Raw genomic sequence first — 19,633 nt, 5'->3', positions numbered from 1 at the left:
GAAGAGAAGAAAAAGGATCTCTTTGCTCAGTCCTGCAGCTCTTGCAGTCCAACAATAGGCATTCCAGAATGTCCCTTTGTTTGATAATGTGTGCTTGGATTTTGGGGCCTGCTGTGACATTCATCCGATGCCCCCTTTAAACAAACTAAATGGGTAGGTGTCAACTAGTCTCATTTAATGAGTAGTGTCACTATGAAAAGTGTCTTTCATAGCTACCAATTGGTCACAGGTGTGTGTGGCATCTTCAGCCTGCAGCAGGTGTGTGCGTGTGACATCTTCAACCTGAAGCCCTGTGGATACCTGGAACCTTGATCACAGATGTGAAACTTTAAAAGCAGCACTGCAAGCCCCAGAGTGCGAAATTCAGTTGACTAAAAAGAAGGGAAATGCTGAAGAGGATCACACATGAAAAGGGCCACTTGGCGACTATGACTTTCTGCCAGTCCTCATTCTTGAAGCAAGAGTAGTAAGCATGATGGGACATGTAGTTTCATTTGTTTAAATTAAAAATATGGGCATGGTAGTCCGGTAATGCTAAATCTGATTGGCTGAAAAACTATGCCTGACTGAAAGTCACCCTTAGACTATGGAACCAGATGACAGACTTGTAAATAGTTTTTTAATGATGCATTTTGGCTCCTCATGTTTTGTGTAGTTTTGATGCAGGCCCGGTCATTGTATTACATGGCTTCTCCAATATACTTAGAGAATGTAAAAACTTATCCTAAAATAACTTAAACTTCATTTCCAAATCAAAGATCAGCAACAATCAGAGTATAGTAATTTAAAATCGGTGATAGCCTACCTACATAAATCCAAAGAGGGGTATTATTGGTTGTCTACTACAAGGGTGTTGCCGCCGTATTTTTATAAACTCATGTGACTGCTATGATTTTATAAGAAGTAATTGTTCTCCATTAAATATTGCACTACGTTAAGCATCAGATAATTTCAGCCCTACGCATAACACACTTCTCCTGTTTTGCAAGATTTTTTGGGGCGGATGAAGGCACGGTATTGATGCTTCATCTGGCTATTGACCAATGCAAAATCGGCCGACTAGGATTCAAGTTTTCAAGTGGAAGCCTGAAGGTAAAGCGGTGTCGAGAGTTCGTTGTTTGCCCTCGCTTCTGGCAAAGCATCAGATTCTAACGGGGGGTCGGTGTCCCATAAAACCACCCACCACAAACACTAACTGGAAGGAAAGCGCGAAACCCCAAACAGAAACCGGTTGAGCGACATTCACTTTCGGAAGGGTTGCTCTCAGTCCGCGTCAGTCGTTTTATTGTGCAATGTGGCGAGGAGGCGCGTGCTTGGCCAATCATACCCACGCCCCGATCTTATAAAACCAGTGACTTTCATGGCCCTGGCTGCGGCGGGTTTACTTTTGACGGGACTCGCGCACAGCAGGTGTTCCGCGGTTGTGGTATTCGGATAGAGCGATTTATCCACCTTGTACTGCGGCACACGGGAGAGGGCAGGTGAGGTTTGCAACTAAGCGACAGCAGCTTTATTCATTCTCACTTATAGCACACTAAACATAGTTATCTAAGCGCTTAAAGAGGACCAGAATAGTTATTACCCAATGGAATTGGTACTTATTTTACCGATCTCTGAAAGATAAAAGTCAGAGTAAACCTTAGCCTGATCAAACTCTTAAGATCAGGAATTACGATTGTGATGTGCAGCTCACATAGCATCACATCAAGAGAAGTTTCAGAGACTGGTTCATGTTAGACTATAGACAGAAATCACAATGAATTGGAAAAACCCGAGGGGGCCAAGAGTGGATAAATGGCGTAGGGAGCTGGAGAAATGGACGATTTGCCAAGGAGACTCCCTCTTCAGGGAAGCGAAGAGAGGATTAAGACCCCTAGACATAGCGTGAGCATGGGAAGCCCTGGAAGATAGCATGAAAGAATTAAACACTAGCTCTCCTGATGCCACCCCAGACAGGTCTTAGGTTACCTGACCACCTGGCTTACTAGCCCGCCAACCCCCTGCCACCAGGGGGGACTTCGCCCTCACTAGCCAATCAGCTACTATGATGAGAACAGTACTGGGGCGCCTCGGCTGAAGTGAAGGACCGGAGAGCAGGAAGCCACAGTCACAATCTCTAATATGAATGAGGCACTGACTCAGGGGGAGTTGGGAATGGGGACAGGGAAGGAAGATGTTGAATTACTATTACTATAAATTAGATGTATTGTTATATCCAGGTAGTTGCCTTACTATTGAATGACAACAGTGATGATATTGATGTACTATTTGATACAACAATTTGTGATACCTGACAATAAAATCTGTTTACAAAAAATTTTTTTTAGACTATAGTCAAAAAATACCCTGTGAGCACTCATGAAAAGCTGGCCATTGACATGAACGACTAGAAATCTCTGAATCCCTGGACACCCAAACAATGTCAGTCTAGATAATGCCTGGCGTTTGCATATATAGATAATTTGTGGGATGACTCTAGGTGCTGCAGATGTCTATTATTTAGTGTACCTTTTAGGTCACAACAACAGACAGCCTTAAGCTGTCTGCTGTCTCAGACCTATTTTGGACAATACCAATACTTAGTTGGCTGTAGGTCAGCCCACTGCTTGTCATTGGTTGCTTTTCTCATCATTCTCATTTGCTTGCTTCTTCTTCAAAGGCTTTCCTTCTTCTTCTTGTGTTTATCTTGCCCGTGGTTCCAGTGCTTAAGTTCTGCTATTACCCGCTACAGTACATGCTAGTGCATGTTTTCTTGCTCTCTCTTTCTCTTTCTCTCTCATGTGATGTTTCTACACTGAAATTTCCACGCTGTGTTGTTCACTGCCTTTCACTTCTAGCTCCTGCATGGTTTCCCCCAGTCCTCCTGGTTCATTCATTTTTTTAATACGTTTTCAACCACCCTCAAGCCCGCATCTCCTTTGGTCCGTTCATCACTGTACCCCATTCTCATCACTCGTCAGTGGTGACAACACCCCCCTCAGACCACTGCTGCCCCCTCTCACCTCGCCTCCTCATTTCCTCTTGTACATTTTTTAAAAAAATTTGGGGCCCAGCAGCTGCATTTTGCTGACGAGCCAATCCTCCTAAAGAAAAAATTACTTTCATGCTTTTTTATATATATATATATTTTATTTTTTATTTACCACTCCAAGATGGCTGTGTGCATGATGGAACAGAAAATAAAAGAAAAACCAAAATGGCCACCTCTTCATAACACATGCTTTTGTCTGTGTGCCGATGTTGTAGTCACTGTATTGTTGTGACACATACATGCACAAGCTTGATGATGATGATGCATGCACAATTATGCCTCATTGCTCTTTTTTGGGGGGAGGGGTTTGTGACACTGTTTTGTACTTTTTGTACTGCATTTTTTGTATTTGCTAATGCTTAACAGCATCAGCAAAGAGCAATGGCAAAGCCAAAAGGTTGGGTGATGTCTTTGAATGGTGGCTTTGCCAATCCATTTTTTGCTCAAGTTGCTCGATCTTACAGTGTGAACATATCAACGTGTTGCTTAGGAGAAACCAATGGGAGGAATGCTTTAACCACATCCTTTGAGAGTACAGTATTCGGATATATATGATTGATAGTTGATGATTTTCAGGAGGGCTGAAGGTAGATGCTGAGGAGCACAGGTGACATGGGTGATACTCGTGGGAATAATGCCAGACTGATAATAGGGGCTCAGTTTGATTCTCCATATTAGGCTGAAGAAGGACAGGAACAAAATGAGAGATGATCCAGTAATCCTACACAACTAGGAGGCAAATGAGCAGGATTTCTTGGTCAAAGGTGTTATGGCCAAACTGAAATCTTGTACGTCCACCAGGCAGTGTTGTGATGGATGTTTGTGGCATTAGTGAGTTTGATGGGTAAAAAAATCTTTCTCCAGATATTATGAATTTGGGCTGTTCCGTGGAGGTGGTCTTGTATTGTTTGAGGGTAGATAAACGATGTTCAAAGGCTTTGGCCCTTTGCAGTTTTTGTCCAAGGGATTTCAAAGAGCTTCTGAAGCAGCTGAAATCACTGCTGCTAGTAGCTTTTAGATGGGGTGGTCAGGTCTGGAACTGTTGAGGGACTGTACTAGGTCTTCTTCACAATTGTCGCGTTGAGATTGCTTTACAGTGTTGTTTTCAGGAGCTTTGAGTTTATTCTTATGAGTGATCGAATTCTGCATTTATTTGAGGCGGAAGTAGGAGGAGAGGTTGAACCCATGAGCACAGAGAGATCAGAGCTGTGAAATGTTTAGAATTGTTAACAAAATGTTGATAGAAGAACTGTTCGAGTGACGTGTTTCTTATTTCTCACCCGTTGCCCAAAAATCAAGCTAAAAGGCCACTGATGCACTTGAAGGTGTTTGGCCAATGTTTACCAGACAGACACATCATTGAAATTGGAGTAGTTAGCAATCTTAATCTATTCAAGGGTATATCAGGGATCAGGCTCGGCTGGCAACTGGGCAAAGTGGGAGGGCGGGGCTGGGTGAATAAAACAAAAATAAAAAAAAATACATACAAAAAAAACTTACCTGAAGCTCACTGCTGCTCTCCGCCTCACTCCAGGCACTGGCTCCCAGCTTGCCCTGGGCCAATCATGACGCTGCTCACAGCAGCGTTATGATTGGCTGGAGTGCCCTGGCTGGGCACTTCAAGGCAGACTGGGAGCCTGGGCCTGCTCTCTCCAACCCGGCAACACAGTGCCGGGTAGGAGAGAATACTGTGTGCATGCGTGATTGGCCGGCCCGAGACAGACGACCATACATACATGAGCACTGAAGGGAGTGCTCTGTGCACTCCCCTCCATGGCTGTCATTTCCAAGGCCCCGCCCCTTTAAAAACAAACTGATAATAAGCATTGTTTATTATCATTTTATTTTTAAAGGTTTGCAGCTGCTGCTGCTGGTGTAGGAGGGTGACACTCCTCCGCCATAGCGGAGGAGCCACCCCTGTTCGGGATACCAACCAGGTTCAAGCGTGATCCAAAGCCACTATTGTTTTTATTTATTTGCTTGCTAACTTTATTGTATCTTTTCTAAAATGAGTACCAATTATCTAACTTAAAAACTGTTTATAAAGCCGAATCTGGACTCACAGAGGTGTTGGGAGATTGTACATCCAAAGAATATTTTTAAACATGTCAGGAGGGCCTTCAATGTAAGCTTTGTTATATTAATTTAGGTGCTCCCGACTCTCAGGTAATATTATTTTATTGCAAAGGTGGCCCTAGGTGGAAGGAAGAGCTAGGACCATGCATTTCCCCTAGCTCAACCTTCCTCAGCAACTGGGAGTCACACCACATTCTATAACTCACTGCATTTTAAGACGCAATGGAACATTCCAAGGCTCAAAACAGAACCAAATAAAAATAGAGAAATTGTCACTACCCCCTCCATGCAGTACAGCTCTGTATAACCTCTCGCTCTTTGTTTCGCGCTTCCTTTGTCATTCTTTCTTTCAATAAAAACAAAGCAGAGCTTGGACCCCAGATGATGATACTGCCTCGTTACCTTCAGACAGCAAATATGGTTCAACTACTAAACAATGACTACCAAAACTGGGAGTTCTGAAAAGAAGGACACTCCAGTCAACAAAAATCTCAGCAGTCAAAAAACATACTCCGTAAGTAAGACCCTCAGTTTCTGAACTTGGCATATGCTCATTTAGACGGCCTTATTCCTTCTTGCTCACCCACAAGAGTAATGGTGCTCCTAGATCTCAAAGTTCATAGAGACTGGCCACCACTGCCCTGTAAAATATTTTCTTGGCAATCCAGCAAGTCATATATATATAAGACTAAAAGCCACAGCCATGCCCCTTGACACTCCTCAGCGGCACTAGAAATTTCTACAGACCTCTTGTATTATCCCAGCAAGTTTACCACTCACAACCAGCAGTCTCTTCTAGCCTACACCAGACTCTTCAGGCCCTAAGCAGATCATTTTGGGCCCTAACGATATCTTCCAGATATCTATCAAGCTTCTTCTGTAGTTATCTTGGACAGGCTCCCATTCACCTCAGTTGGATCCCCCGCTCCTTTAGTCCCTGCAGGCTCTTTCAGCACCAGCTATCCCATGCTAAAGGGAAAAGGACCTCAGGCTAGCTGGTTAAACACACCCTCATTAGACACCCTGTTGCATTACTGGGTATATGTAGCACTCATTCTGCTTTCTGTTCAGTCCCTTTTCATACACCTGAGAGCAGGAGAGTTATCTGACTAGGGATGGACTTTGTGCATATTTGGAAGGGGGGTTAAAAGTAGTTGTTCTTGTGCTGAGTAGATTGGGTCCCGTGTTTCATTGTTCCTGTACATTACTGGATGGTGAAGTGCATTGTTCTGCCTGTTGGTAGAGGGTCTGTGCGCTGTTTCCATCGGGTCCCTATGTGTCGTCCTATTTGACTTTCTGCTCAGTTGCCCGTGTGCTTGTTTACAATGGAGCTGTGAAGTTTTAAGCTCCAAAACATTACAATTGGAATCTTCACTTTGCAAGCACGATGGTTTTATGTATGCTCGCTTTCTCATGCAAGTGTGTGTTGTGTGAGGATTCCTTTTCGTGTGGTCGTGACACAATTGCCTCTGCAATGGTGAATTTGTCATGTGACGTTTGCATGCCCTGTGTTTTGTTTATTATTATGGGGGAATTGTGTTGTCAGTTCATGTCCTGTTTTAATGAGTGATGATACACTGACGTCGCTATAATGAACGATGCTCCATTATTCATTTGGTTGTGGCCAGTTACAAGTCAGGGCTGTTGGGTGAACACATTAACAATAGTGCTGTATGTCCTGTGTTATGCTGTAATCTGTAATCAGGCAAAAGGAACACCTTTCAAATATCTGCTTCTAGTCGTGTAATGGGTGGAGTAGATCCTACTCCACCCATAGCTAGCTCAGATCTCAGGTTACCCATGTCAGGTCTGAGATGTTCAGCCACGTTCGTAATATTAGTTCTTATCGCTTTACATTGTGGCATTCCCAGGTTAACTCTCGTTATTATTACAGTCTGTGATAGCGACTCTTGCTTTTATATTCTTGGATTGGTAGCCACATTGTCTGTAGCTGACAAATCAACACCAAAATAGTATACATGAACGGAAGTTTGAATCTGGGAAGTTTCCTGCAGAATTACCAAGGCGGGGATGTTACAAAGGGCCTCCAAAATGTGTGTTTCCCATTTAGGTTCTGGTAAGGAGGGTATGTCAAAAAATCTAGACGGATCAATAGCAAACTTGACACACACACAGAGACCACTTCTTCCACCATCTTATTTTTCATTCGTTGTAAACCCATTCAACATTTTTCCGATTGACAAGACAGCAAAAAATGTTCACTGTCAGAACCGAGAGTCAACTCCCAGAGTGCCAGAAAAGAAATCTGCTGCAGCCATGAGATCGGAGGACATCCACGGAAGCATGGGGCAATCCCGAAAAGGGGTCAAATATGACCCTTTTGTTCGAAAATAGGGTTTTATATGACCACAGGAATTGCACATTCAGTTTTAGGCTCATGAGATAATATGCAATTGCTTGACTTCTGGTGTTAACATATTTATTTTGCTCTGCCACCATGTGCTCCCACAAGTTCTACCATGGGCAATGATGGCAGCAAGAAGATGGGTACTGAGCACATGGATGCTCATAGGAGCTGAGAGCTAGGTTTCTGGGCTTAGGGCATGGCCATGTCTTATGCCTACATATGCTGTGAGCACAGAGTGTGGTTAATGCGGTCACACTGCCTTTTTCACTGATACTCTAAAAAATCTCAGTGAGAACATCCAGTGGCTTTTAAAGGAACTGCAATATCAAATACTTATGCAGTCTCCCAAGGACAGCTGTTCACTCACAGTAAAATTTTATCTTTTTCATTTTGTGGGGTTTCTGTGAGGACATTTTAGACTATTAATAGAACTGCAGCCTTTTGTTTACTTGTCTGATAACATGGCAGATAACTTTTACTATAAAGGCTATTATAAAGGCAATGGATATTTAGTTAAGAGAAGCCCGGAAAAGCTGAAGTGGCAACGGTATCAATGAGAAAATAGCGAAGGAAACAGAATATTAAATGAATTGCTGAAGAAATATGAACACATCATCCCCTTTGTGATGGAACTTTATAGGCTCCCCTTGCTGGCCCCTTGCTGGCCCGCACCATTTTCAAAACCAGCTTAATCATTTACAGAGTAATTTATCTTGCAGACAAGCTCACCATCTCTGGTGGTTCCCGGCACACTTATAGCCATGACACCTTTAGACTGCAGACTAAGAAGAGTAAAAATGAAAAAATAAGCCAAAGGCCTTTCCCATCTGTGCACCTAGGGCCTTGAATGACATCCCCACATCTATTGTTACCGCCCTAACATTGCTTAAATTTAGGAATGATTGAAGACTTACCCCTTTAAAGAACACCATATCTTAAGGCACTATTTATCCAAAACCCAGCTTCCTCTCCTATTAATCATTGCTTGTTGACTTTGTGCAGAGCTCCGCTGCCTTTTGGCTAGGTTAACGCTATAGAAACACAATATTCAAATTCAGACATACAGTTGCCTGCTGGGAGTTCTCTTCTTTCTCCTATCAATATTCAAGGTGCATATTTGATACAATTGCTATCCCACCCTGAAGTGTCTTTGATGTGTTTTCCCTGGAGTTGATGAAATAAATGAATGCAGAAAGGGTTTTTGCTGGTGTGTGTTGCCAGCTGGCTTCGCATCTGCTGGTGAGTCTGGCGGCCATCTGATCCTTCTGCCTGGTTGGACACTGTATCCCTAAAGAGTGGAGTACTGTATTGCGACAACTGCTTTCGGGGCTCCATTGTGTGGATGCTGCAGAAGGTGGTCAGTCGCATTTAGGCCCTATGTGGAGTAACATGGGGCAACACAAGCGGACGGACGCATCACAGGGCAATACTATGGAACAGTATACTACCCCTGTGGCTCCCCAGCGGCGGCCGGCGGGATTGGAGATGAGTGGAGATGCAGCTGGAGCGCCTCTGAGTGCTGGTGACCCTTTGCGAGCGGAGCTACTTGTGGCCATTCAGGGCTCCCAGGTGGCACTGGAGGGCAAAATTGAGACAGTTGCGGTGGAGGTCAACTTGCTGAGAGCGGATCTTTGGAAGGTGTTGGACAAGGTGAAGGTGGTGGAGGGTTGCATTGCGAAGCTGCAGTCTGAGGTGGGGACACTGCGGTCGCAGGTGGCGCAAGCTACACCTACTGTGGGTCAGTTAGAGGCGAGGCTGGAGGACGCGGGGGAAGATCCAGGTGGAACAATGTCAGGTTGCTGGGCTTCCTGGAGTGAGCGGAGGGGTTGGCTGTGGAATTCTTTCTGGAGAGCTGGATCAAGGACGTGTTGCAGCCGGTGGGGCTATTCAGAGTGTTTGTGGTGGAGCTTGCTCATCGGGCCCTTGTGGTGCCGCCGCGGCCTGGTGCTCCTCCTAGGGCCATTATCGCACGCTTGCTCAATTATAAGGACCAGGACTGTATCCTGCGCACAGCGCAGGACTCGGATAAGGCGATATAGGAGAACTGCAAGATCTCAATTTATCCTGACTACACCAATAAGGTGCAGAACTCTCGTAAAGGCTTTATGGAGGTTAAGGCGAAGCTCAGAGCCATGAACATCAGATACATGCTCCTGTATCAGGCCCGTTTGAAGGTGTTGTCAGGGGCAAATCACAATTTTTTGAGCGACCTGAGGAAGTGTGGCGCTGGCTGGAGATGTGGGAGAAGATTGCCCCTGGTGGACCAGAGGGATCTGGAGGCGCCGCCCGATGGGCATCAGGCTCCGGAAGCCCAGACTGGTGTTCACATGGTTCAGGCGGCTGGTGGAATCTTGCCACAGGGTGAAGATACAGCGAGATGGAACAATGGCGGTGGTGCCTGTAGAGTCGATGGGGGCACAGATTCGGAGCGGATCTTGGAGGTGGGTGGGGATGCCGAGATGACTAGACTGTTATTCTTGCTGTCGGTTTGCGGCCCTAGAGAGCTGATGTGGGACTGGGATGGGATTGGCCCTTCAGGCTGCTCTTGGTGGTCTAGTCCTCAGGTTCAGGGGGGGTACTGGTTATGTCTTGATTTGATGCAGTGGGGGGGGGGTCACTCCACAGTTGTGGTAGGCCATTTGTTGTGGTAGGGTGGGGTTTAGGCTGCTGTCCTGGCAGCACTCATGGACTGGACTTACAGTATGGTACATTTTGGTTGTTTTACTGTTTTTCGAGGATGGGCTGGGGGTGGGGAGGATATATGTTCATGTTTATTTAACAGTGCGGGTGGTGAAGCGGGGTATGTAGGTTGTCCTTCTCTGTGCTGTCCTGGGGAGGGTAACACACGGTGTGTGGTATCCTGTGGGTGGGGGCTTCCATTCTTACTGACATGGGTCGTCTTATTAATATGCTGGCTTGGAATGTCCGGGGCCTGAAACGTACACAAAACACTATAGGGTGCACTTGTTCCTTCGTAGGCACAAGGTTCATATTGCTTGTCTTCAGGAGACTCATATGACAGATGAGGAAGCGCATAAATTGGCTAGGAAGTGTTGGGGGCAGATGATTTCATCCTCCTTTTCTTCCTATGCACTGGGGTATCTGTGTGGGTGGCTCCCGGGGTTCCCTTTACCCATGTGTACAGTGAGGTGGATGTGGAGGGTCGTTATGTAATGGTGGAGGGCATATTGGATGGTCTACCCATTGTGATTCTTAATATTTATGCTCCTAACACAGGTGATTATGTCTTTTACTCTAGGATACCTGAGATATTAGGGGACAGCCTGGATAAGCCCTTGGTCTGGGCAGGGGACTATAATTGTGTGATAAATGGAGGGTTTGATCGTCACCCGCCAAAGTTGGGAACCAAACCCCTAATGGTACAATCTCTCAGGGATGTGATGGTGCACTTGGGTCTCTGGGATGGTTGAAGGGAACGACACCCGGAGGATAAGGAATACACTTGTCATTCAAGAACACATGATACTTATTCTCGACTGGACAGGTTTCTGTTGGGAGGCATTGATGGTTCGCAGGTTCAGGATGTTACTCATCTGGGTCGGTTTTTATCAGATCACGCGCCGGTTCGGCTCCAGTTGCGGTGGGGTGAGACTCTTCCCTGGGCGGCTCGAGGTTGGCGTATGCCCACGGACTTGTTGTCTGATCAGGGATGTCGAGAACGAGTAGGCGCTGCCATAAAACAGTATCTGGACTTAAATTGGAACACGACTGCGTCTTGTGGTTTGGAATGGGAGGCTATGAAGGCCGTCATCCGTGGGGAATGTATAAGCATGGTGGGAGGGGTGCGTAGACAGTTGGAGCAGGACCTTAAGGCACTGGAGGGGGCATTGGGGGAGGTGCAGCGGCAGTCACCTGAGTCGAGCGCAGCCAGGCGGGAGGAGCTCAGGTTGTATAAGGAGGTGAATGCATGTTGGGACACCCGAAGTAGAACAACTCTCAAAGGGTATAGGCAGCAGTCGCACCGCAAAGGTGATAAGCCAGGCAAACTCTTAGCGTCGATTTTGAAACGGGAGGTGGAGGCCCCGCCGATTCTGAGCATAAGGAATACTGAGGGCGTGCTCCTCACGGGGCATAGGGACATTCTTATGGAATTGGTGTCCCACTTTCAAAGGGTGTCTGGGGCTGGCGTGGTACTATTGGGAGGGGGTGTGTAACAGTTTATGCAGCAGTTGCAATTGCTGAGGTTGGACCCTGAGAGCAGAGACACTCTTGAACTTCCAATCACGGTAGAGGAGGTGGGAGAGGCTGTGACGGCAATGGCAAAATCTAAATCTCCTGGTAGTGATGGATTTCCTGTGGAGTTGTACCAGGCTTTTTCCTCCACACTTGGGGAGAGATTGTTGGAGGTGTTTGAGGAAGCGCGGGGTGTGGTAAGTTGCCAGGCACCATGCATCAAGGTATAGTGTGTTTGTTGCTCAAGCCGGGTGGGGATGCTGCGGATCCATCTTCGTATCAACCGATCACCATGTTGAACAGTAATATCAAGGTACTTTGTAAAACTTTGGCTACTCGGCTTAGGGGAGTGATCCGGGGTCTGGTACACCAAGACCAATGTGGGTTCATACTGGGTCATAGTACATCCCTTAACCTGCGTCGATTGGCGCATGTCATGCATGAAACTCAGGGATTGGAGTCGGAAATGGCATTGGTGTCTCTTTATTTGGAGAAAGCGTTCGACACCATTGAATGGGAATATTTATTTGAAGTGCTGCGGGTAATGGGTTTTGGATCCGGCTTTCGTGCTTGGGTTCGACTATTGTATACTGCCCCGTCAGCACGTGTGTGTGTTGGGGGAGAGATGTCTGCTGATTGGGAGATCGGTAGGGGCACACAACAGGGGTGCCTGCTTTTGCCACTCTTATTTGCCATGGCTGTGGAGCCCTTGGTGATTTGGCTTCGTGAGGAGTTGGCGCAGAGGGGGATCCCGGTGGGTCGGCCGTGCATGTAATTTCTATGCAGATGATGCTTTGGTATATGTGCGGGATCCTCGTGTGTTGGTGCCAGAGCTGATGCAAAGAATGAAGGTATTCGGGCTGTATCCGGTCTTAAGATCAATATGAAAAAATCACTTTTGTTCCCTCTGGGATCTCTGGTTGGAGTTCCTCCGGCTGGGCTCCCTGGTCTGGGGTTGCGCTGGGAGGTTGAGTGCTTTCGGTACCTGGGTATCTGGGTCGCCAATTCCGTGGATGTGTATAATGAAAACAATATTGAGAGGGTGGTTGCCGGTTTGGAGCGCTCAGTAGCTTTTCGGAATAAGTTGCCCCTTTCTGTTATGGGTCGGGCAGCAGTCGCAAAGATGGTGTTTTTGCCCCGGTGCCTTTATTTGGTACAGAACTCATTGTATCCACTGCCTGCACAGCTTTTTCGATGCTTGGATAGCCTGTTGATCTCTCTAGTATGGGCTGGCCAGGGAAGTAGGGTGGCACTGTCCATTCTGCAGAATGACCTAGAGGGGGGCGACTGCAATCTCTAACATGAGATATTATTTTGCAACGCAGCTACAGTGTGCCGCAAAATAGATGTCAGAGGTGGATAATTGGGAAAAGAGGTTGTGTACTGGTATGTGTGATGGGCGGGCTTTCGCACATATTCTCATGTCTGGGGTAGATCTGACCCCGCCGCACCTTATCTGGTGAGAGCTACTGCCGGGATCTGGGAGCAAGTAGCTAAACAGGTGCTTAGACGGGCTCCTTTTGACAGGGAATTAAGGATAAGGGACCTGTCTCTGTTTCGGGATATAGTAAGGACAATGTCAATGGAGGCCTGGCGGTCGGGTGGTTGTGAGGTGGTTGGTGATTTGTACCCTAAGGGTGAATTTATTTCATTCCCGACTCCCAGGAGCTCTTTGAGTTGGGCTCTGGCCAGTTTCTGCAATATGCCAAACTTGAAAGTGTAACCGGCGAAATCTGATATGGGTTCCCGATAGCCCCCAGGGCTTCTTCGGTATTGAACGGTCTTCTTAACTGGGGTGAAGATACGCACTTGATTGCTCGGTTCTATAAGGTTTACAGGAGGATCGACCGGGGTGCTTAGCGTGGGACGTAAGGCATGGGAAGTCGACTTGGGGATGCCTATTGAGGACGATGATTGGGATGTGGCCTTGTCTTTGGTTCGAACAGTCTTCTGCAATCACAGGTTTGAACTTTTGCATTGTAACTTTGTCCACAGAACGTATATCACTCTTGGTAAGCTAAATAAGATGGACCCAGGTCGAGGGGCTTGTTGTCCCCTATGTGATGAGCTTAGTGCTTCATTTCTGCATATGGCCTGGTCCTGTAGTGCTGTTGGTACATTCTGGCAGGAGGTGGAAGAGGCGATATCCAAGGCTACGGAGATAGAGTTGGAGGTTACTCCTTTGTCTTGTCTCCTGGGGGCGGTGCGCAGGCCGCGGGGCAGAGGTGTGGTCTATAGGTTGGTACAGTTAGCGTTAGTATTAGCTAAGCCTAGAGTAGCGATCAGCTGGATGAGTGTGCAGGTCCCTGCGACTTCTGAATGGTTGCGGGATTTGCTGGAGTGGGGGGCAGCGGAGGAACAACATATGCATATGACACGCAGTAATGATAGGGCACTCACTGATGTGGCTGCTTGGGGTGCTCTGCTGGAAAAGTTCACTGAAGAGGGGGACGTAGGTTCTGTGAATAGCAGTGGGATGGCGGGGGATGGGGACACATGATCTCCCTCTTTGCACTCTTGACTACCAAATGCGGAATTTAGTTATCTTGTTTGGTTATGCTATGAAACGTCTGGTCTCATTGGGATGTAGGACGGGGGCTTTTTGGGATTCAGGGTGGAACAGGGGTGTCACTCTGCCTACTCTGAGGATACAATGCTGTGCTCGCTCTTCGGACATCATTCTATGTTGGTAAAATACTGCTCTGTTATACCTGCACTGTGTTGAGTTATTATACAAGTTTGTAATGTTTTCATTAGAAAATAGAAACAGATTTAAAAAAAAAAGATCTACAGAGAAATCTTCCAGCTCCAGACGTACATGTCACCTGCTCAGATCAGACTTGAATTTGAGATTACTAAGCAAGTTCTGGCATGTATTGGGCGTTTGCATTGCAATGCCACAAATTAAGGTCTGCTAAAGTAGAATCTCTTGTCCATCACATATTGATTGAACTGAATTCCACACTCAGCACCCAAACAGGATCTTATTTGCATCTGTCTTTGAACTCCTTCAATTTGCAGCCTGCTTGGGATTTATCATTAAGTCATCAGGGGCTCAAAATGATAATAAAGATGAGCAGTAAACGGCTCTCTCTGCTTGAAGACAAGGCCAGCCACTCTAGCATGACAGAAACATGCTTGGCTGACAATCTCAACACACGAGCTGCTGAAACCCCAGAGTTATCTCAGCGAGCCCTTTAAGGAAAAAACAAAGTCTCAGCTCATGAGATACAGGTTGGGGCTTTTACATATCAGCTGTTACTTACTGGCCTGGAAGCGATACGGAGATCCAGGGTACCGCAAAATGGACCAGAGGACATCGTCCATGTTCTGTGCATTTGCCCGGCTTTACTACAGGACCGCACCTGCTCCTACGAAGAAGATGGAACGCGAGAGGCATCAGATCCTGCAGGGAGGCAGTTCTAGCCTGCTTTGACATTAGAGACCATAGATTAAGCTTTGCCACTGTAAACCTTTTACAGAGATTTGAGAAACGGGCATAGGCAACTGCCAGCAGCAAACAGAGTGAGATAGCCACGAGGGCTTTTATCCTTTAACTCTGTCCTTTTCCATTTCTATGCTTATGCTCCTGCACTTATCATCTGGACACTTAAGGCCTTAACACTTGTTTTCAGATTTTAGACAGCCTCATGCGCAAGGTTTCTTATTCAGTTCTTGGGAAGGGCCCTTGGAAGCCCAGTTCTAGGTATCAAAGACTTTCTAACAGCACTTATAGATCAATGCTTGAACTTTAATTCATCTCATTTGTGCTTGAAATTCTCAGAGCCTGCCTGTTGTGTGTCTGAAGTTCAATCCTTGCTTCTTAAACTGTAGGAAGCTGGCTCTGTATATACTATATCAAAATGAGATATAGTGCGCACAGAGTCCAGGGGTTCCCCAGAGGCTTAACAGAGGCTAAAGTAGATAATACTAATGCTTTCTCTGGTAGTGTGGTCAAGCAGTTAGTCTTGTCAGAGGGTAGTGCAAAGATTTGGTACACACACAGGCAATAAATGAAGCACACACTCAATGACTAACTCCAGGTCAATTGTTTTTAGATAGCAAAAATATATTTTGTTACTTTATTTCTAGAACCACACGATTCGAGTTGCAAGTAATTACATTTGCAAGAGAGTATCCAATATATGTATCAATACCACTTTGTTTCGAATTGGCAAGGTATACAGTTTTTTAATAAATAGCTATAATCTGTTTTAAAAGTTGACAGTACAATTTTCAGAAACAGTTCTACAGGGGAAGAAAAGTTAGCACAGTTTCGAGGTAAGTGCAAGACTTACAATTCCAGTCTCCGGGGGTTAGGATGTCCATAGGTTGGGGTTCAAGTTAACCCCAAACACCCACCACCAGCAACACGGGGCCGGACGGATGCAGAGGTCTTGTTACGGTCGATTTAACATGGGCTTCTATGGAGACTGGGGGCACTTGAAATCAGGCCTGCTTGCAGGTAAATACCCGAGTCTTCGGAGGGCAGACCTGGGGAGTTTAGAGGAGCACCGGGGGGGGTGGGGGCCACAGGTCAGCACCAAGCACACACCCTCAGTGGCAGAGGAGTGGCTGGGTCCTGGGTGCAAGCACAGCGATGGGCTCCCAATGCTTTCCTATTGGAGGACACCGGGGGTCACAAAGATGCTGCAGGTGAAGTCCAGGGGGTTGGTCCCAGGAAACCAAAGGCTGGACAAGGAGAAGGCTGCCTGCTGGACATTGCTGCACTGAAGGTCGGATTCCCCAAGGCCAGCAGGCTCTAGGAGTACCTTTTTGTGTCTGGAACCTTCATCCGGTTCTGTCTCTGTCAGGGAGGTCCTGTAGATTCAGGCTGCAGGCGTTATCATGTTGGACAAGAGGGGTCAACCCAGGGTGAGCGCTTGCTCAGAATCGCCTGGGTACCAGGTCTAGTCAGTTGTGCCACCTGGGCATGGGCCGTGGGTGTCGGGTGCAGAGTGGGCAGGTCTTGCGGATCCGGGGCGGTTCTGGAGTTCTTGGACAGAATTTATTCTTGGACAGGGCCACTGTCCACAGGAGTTCTTGGTCCTCTGGGGTACAGGCAGTCCTCAGGGGTTTTCAGAGGTTGCTAGTCCTGCAAGATTTGTCGTCTTCTTTTAGAAGGGCTTTAGAAGCTGGGGACCGGCCGGTAGGGCTGGGGCCAAGTCAGTTTGCGTCTTCACTCTTCTTTGCTGGGGTCAGCTTAGCAGTCCTTTTTCTTTCTTCTTGTGAGGTTGCCAGGAATCTGACAAGCTAGGTTCAGGGAAGCACTTAAATCCTGGATTTAGGGGCATTACAGGGGTCAGAGGCAGTAGCCAATGGCTACTGTTCCTGAGAGTGGCTACACCCTTCCCATGTCCACTCCCTTTGGGGAGGTGGACACAGACCTAACCCTATTTGTCCCTGCACTCCAAACCAAGATGGTGGATTTTGGAAGGAGGGGATCACCTCAGCTCTGGTCACCTTAGGGTGATCCCTGATGAGGTGGTCACTCCTTGTTTTCCCTAATTTTCCACAGGACTTGCAGCCAAAGTGCAGCTTTGCCCAGGGGGCAGGCATCTCCCACTAGTTGGAGTACCCTGTGGCACTGTCACAGGAAGTCTGAGCCTTTGAGGCTCACCGCCAGGTGTTACAGTTCCTGCAAGGGAGGGAGGTGTGAAGCACCTCCACCGAGGGCAGGCTTTGTTTCCGGCCACAGAGAGCGCAAAGGCTCTTACACCAATGTGGTCAGAAACTCGTCAGAAAGTGGCAGGCTGGCACAGACTGGTCAGCCCTACACTAGCAGTTTCGCTAGCATACAGGACATCTTTAAGATGCCCTCTGGGTGCATTTCTCAATAAATCGAACAATGGCATCAGTGTGGGTTTATTGTGCTGGGAAGTTAGATTTCAGTGAAGCCATCATGGAGCTGTGGAGTTCGTATTGACAAACTCCCAGCCCATTTACTATATATGGCTAGACTGCACTTACAATGTCTGAGAATGGACTTAGATGTTGTAGGGGAATATTGCTCATGCAGCTATACCCTCACCTGTGGTATAGTACACCCCTTAGGGCTGTAAGGTCTGCTAGAGGGGTGACTTACTTATGCCACAGGCTGTGGTTTGTGGGCATGGCACCCTGAGAGCAGTGCCATGTCGACTTGTCCTTTTTCTCCCCACCAGCACACACAAGTTGCAATGGCAGTGTGCATGGGCTTGGTGAGGGGTCCCCCAGGGTGGCATAATACATGCTGCAGCCCTTGGGGGCCTTACCTGGCCACAGGGCTTTTGGTACCATGGGTACTTTTTAAAAGGGACTTAACTGGGTGCCAGGGATGTGCCAATTGTGGGAACAATGGTACAGTTTGTGGGAAAGAACACTGGCGCTGGGGCCTAGTTAGCAGGATCCCAGCACACACTCAGTAAAGTTAGCATCAGATATCAGAAAAAGTGGGGGGTACTGCAAACAAGGGGCCAGTTTCCTACATAAACCATTTCACTTGCACTTCAAATGTTATAGCCTTCCTGCATGAATGTGCAGATTGCCCCTTGTACTTTATCAGATTACCACTTGAAATGGGTAGAGTCTACCTGTCTGTATCTGTAGATAGTCCCTTGCACCCTAAACCACCATGCTAGCACTTAAAGTTGTTAGAGCCTTTCTGACTCCTAATATTGTTATAGGGTGCAGAGATTGATATAGATAGGAAGAGCATAAGTGGCTATGCAACTTTTAATTGGAAACTGTGTGAGAATCTCTTAATTTATTTTTATGATGATTATTTGGAATATGTTTTGTGCTTTTATCAATGAGCTTTTCTGTGTCATACTCAATGGTTTGTATTAATCACGCAATAAAGATTATTAGAATGCAGAAAGGTAATGATAAAGACAAAATAGAGAAGGTTGAGCCCTCTATGGTGCTAAGGACTAGAGAAAGGACTGTTTTGTGAAATTAGTTTAAATAAAAGTAAGGTCACCTCTTCCTTTGTTTAACTACTATGTAACGAGAGAAGGACGGGTGTTTTTTGTACTTTTTAACTGCCCCATCGAAGGAAGGGGCATTACCCAGTTGGGACTACAAGTAGTAAATTACAAAGTGGGGGCTGACTGAACATTTTGTACCTGACGTGGAAACGTTTGATAGCTGCTCCATGTTGCTTAGAAGCCACTGCAAAACACTCAAAACAACGAGATTCGGGGAGTGATTCACGTTATTAGCATATTTCATGCACCTATCATGTACCTGGCAGGCCTTAGGAGTCTTATCATTCAAAAGCCGATGAAGAAGTACATTTGAAAATGTTAACAGCTGCAAATTGAGGGTTTCAATAGCAAGGCCTATCTTGGGGTGGTACTGGACATTCTGAAGTTATTTAATCGGATTTTGAAAAACAATGAGCTGAAATGGATGGAAAAAAAATTCAAGGCACAGATGAAATCATAAGGAAATAACTCACATTAGCAAATAAAAAATGTGCTGTGTGTCACCAAGATCTCGAAATAGAAACGAAACATAAAGGTCTAACAAAGGACCTGAGATCACTAAATACAGACGGTTAGTGCAAAATAAAATGTGCATACCGTTTAATGTTCAAAAGGTATTCTTTCTGAAAATGTAGTATGGATTGACAGAAACAGAAAGGGGTTATACCATGACCAAATGAGTAAGGAATTACAAGGTACAGTTTCTTTTTTTATCCTTTTGATATCCTAATGGGAGTAGGATTGGTGACCGATACCACACACAGCACAGCCTGTGCTGACTTCTTGTGTTTAGTTTATGGGTAGTGATATCACCAGTCCAGTGGTGTTCCCTTGTTCACTTACGGGTGGAAAAAAAAGCTGTGTCGGCTCCATCGGGATTCAAAACTGTGACGCTCTAGGTAACACACAGATCACTGAAGCAAGTGATGTATCTGCCTCTGTGAAGAAAGGGATTACTGTTCTTAATGTGAACTGATACTCTTCAAAAGGTTTTCT

General features: G+C 46.4%; 1 protein-coding gene across 1 annotated transcript in view; it reads left to right on the top strand.

Annotated features, from left to right (window-relative positions):
* Nucleotides 1-1,381: 1,381 nt before the first annotated feature.
* The window catches only part of LOC138246079 (RING finger protein 222-like), a 36,739-nt gene continuing 18,487 nt past the window's right edge, over nt 1,382-19,633 (top strand). Inside the window, exon 1 of the mRNA XM_069200296.1 lies at nt 1,382-1,481. The gene's annotated coding sequence lies outside the window, so the exon portion shown is untranslated. The remainder of the gene's footprint in view (nt 1,482-19,633) is intronic.

This window comes from Pleurodeles waltl, chromosome 7 (assembly GCF_031143425.1).
Source record: "Pleurodeles waltl isolate 20211129_DDA chromosome 7, aPleWal1.hap1.20221129, whole genome shotgun sequence".
Lineage (NCBI taxonomy): Eukaryota > Metazoa > Chordata > Amphibia > Caudata > Salamandridae > Pleurodeles > Pleurodeles waltl.
Note: the sequence above shows the minus strand (reverse complement) of the source record. Positions and strands in the feature narration are given on the sequence as shown.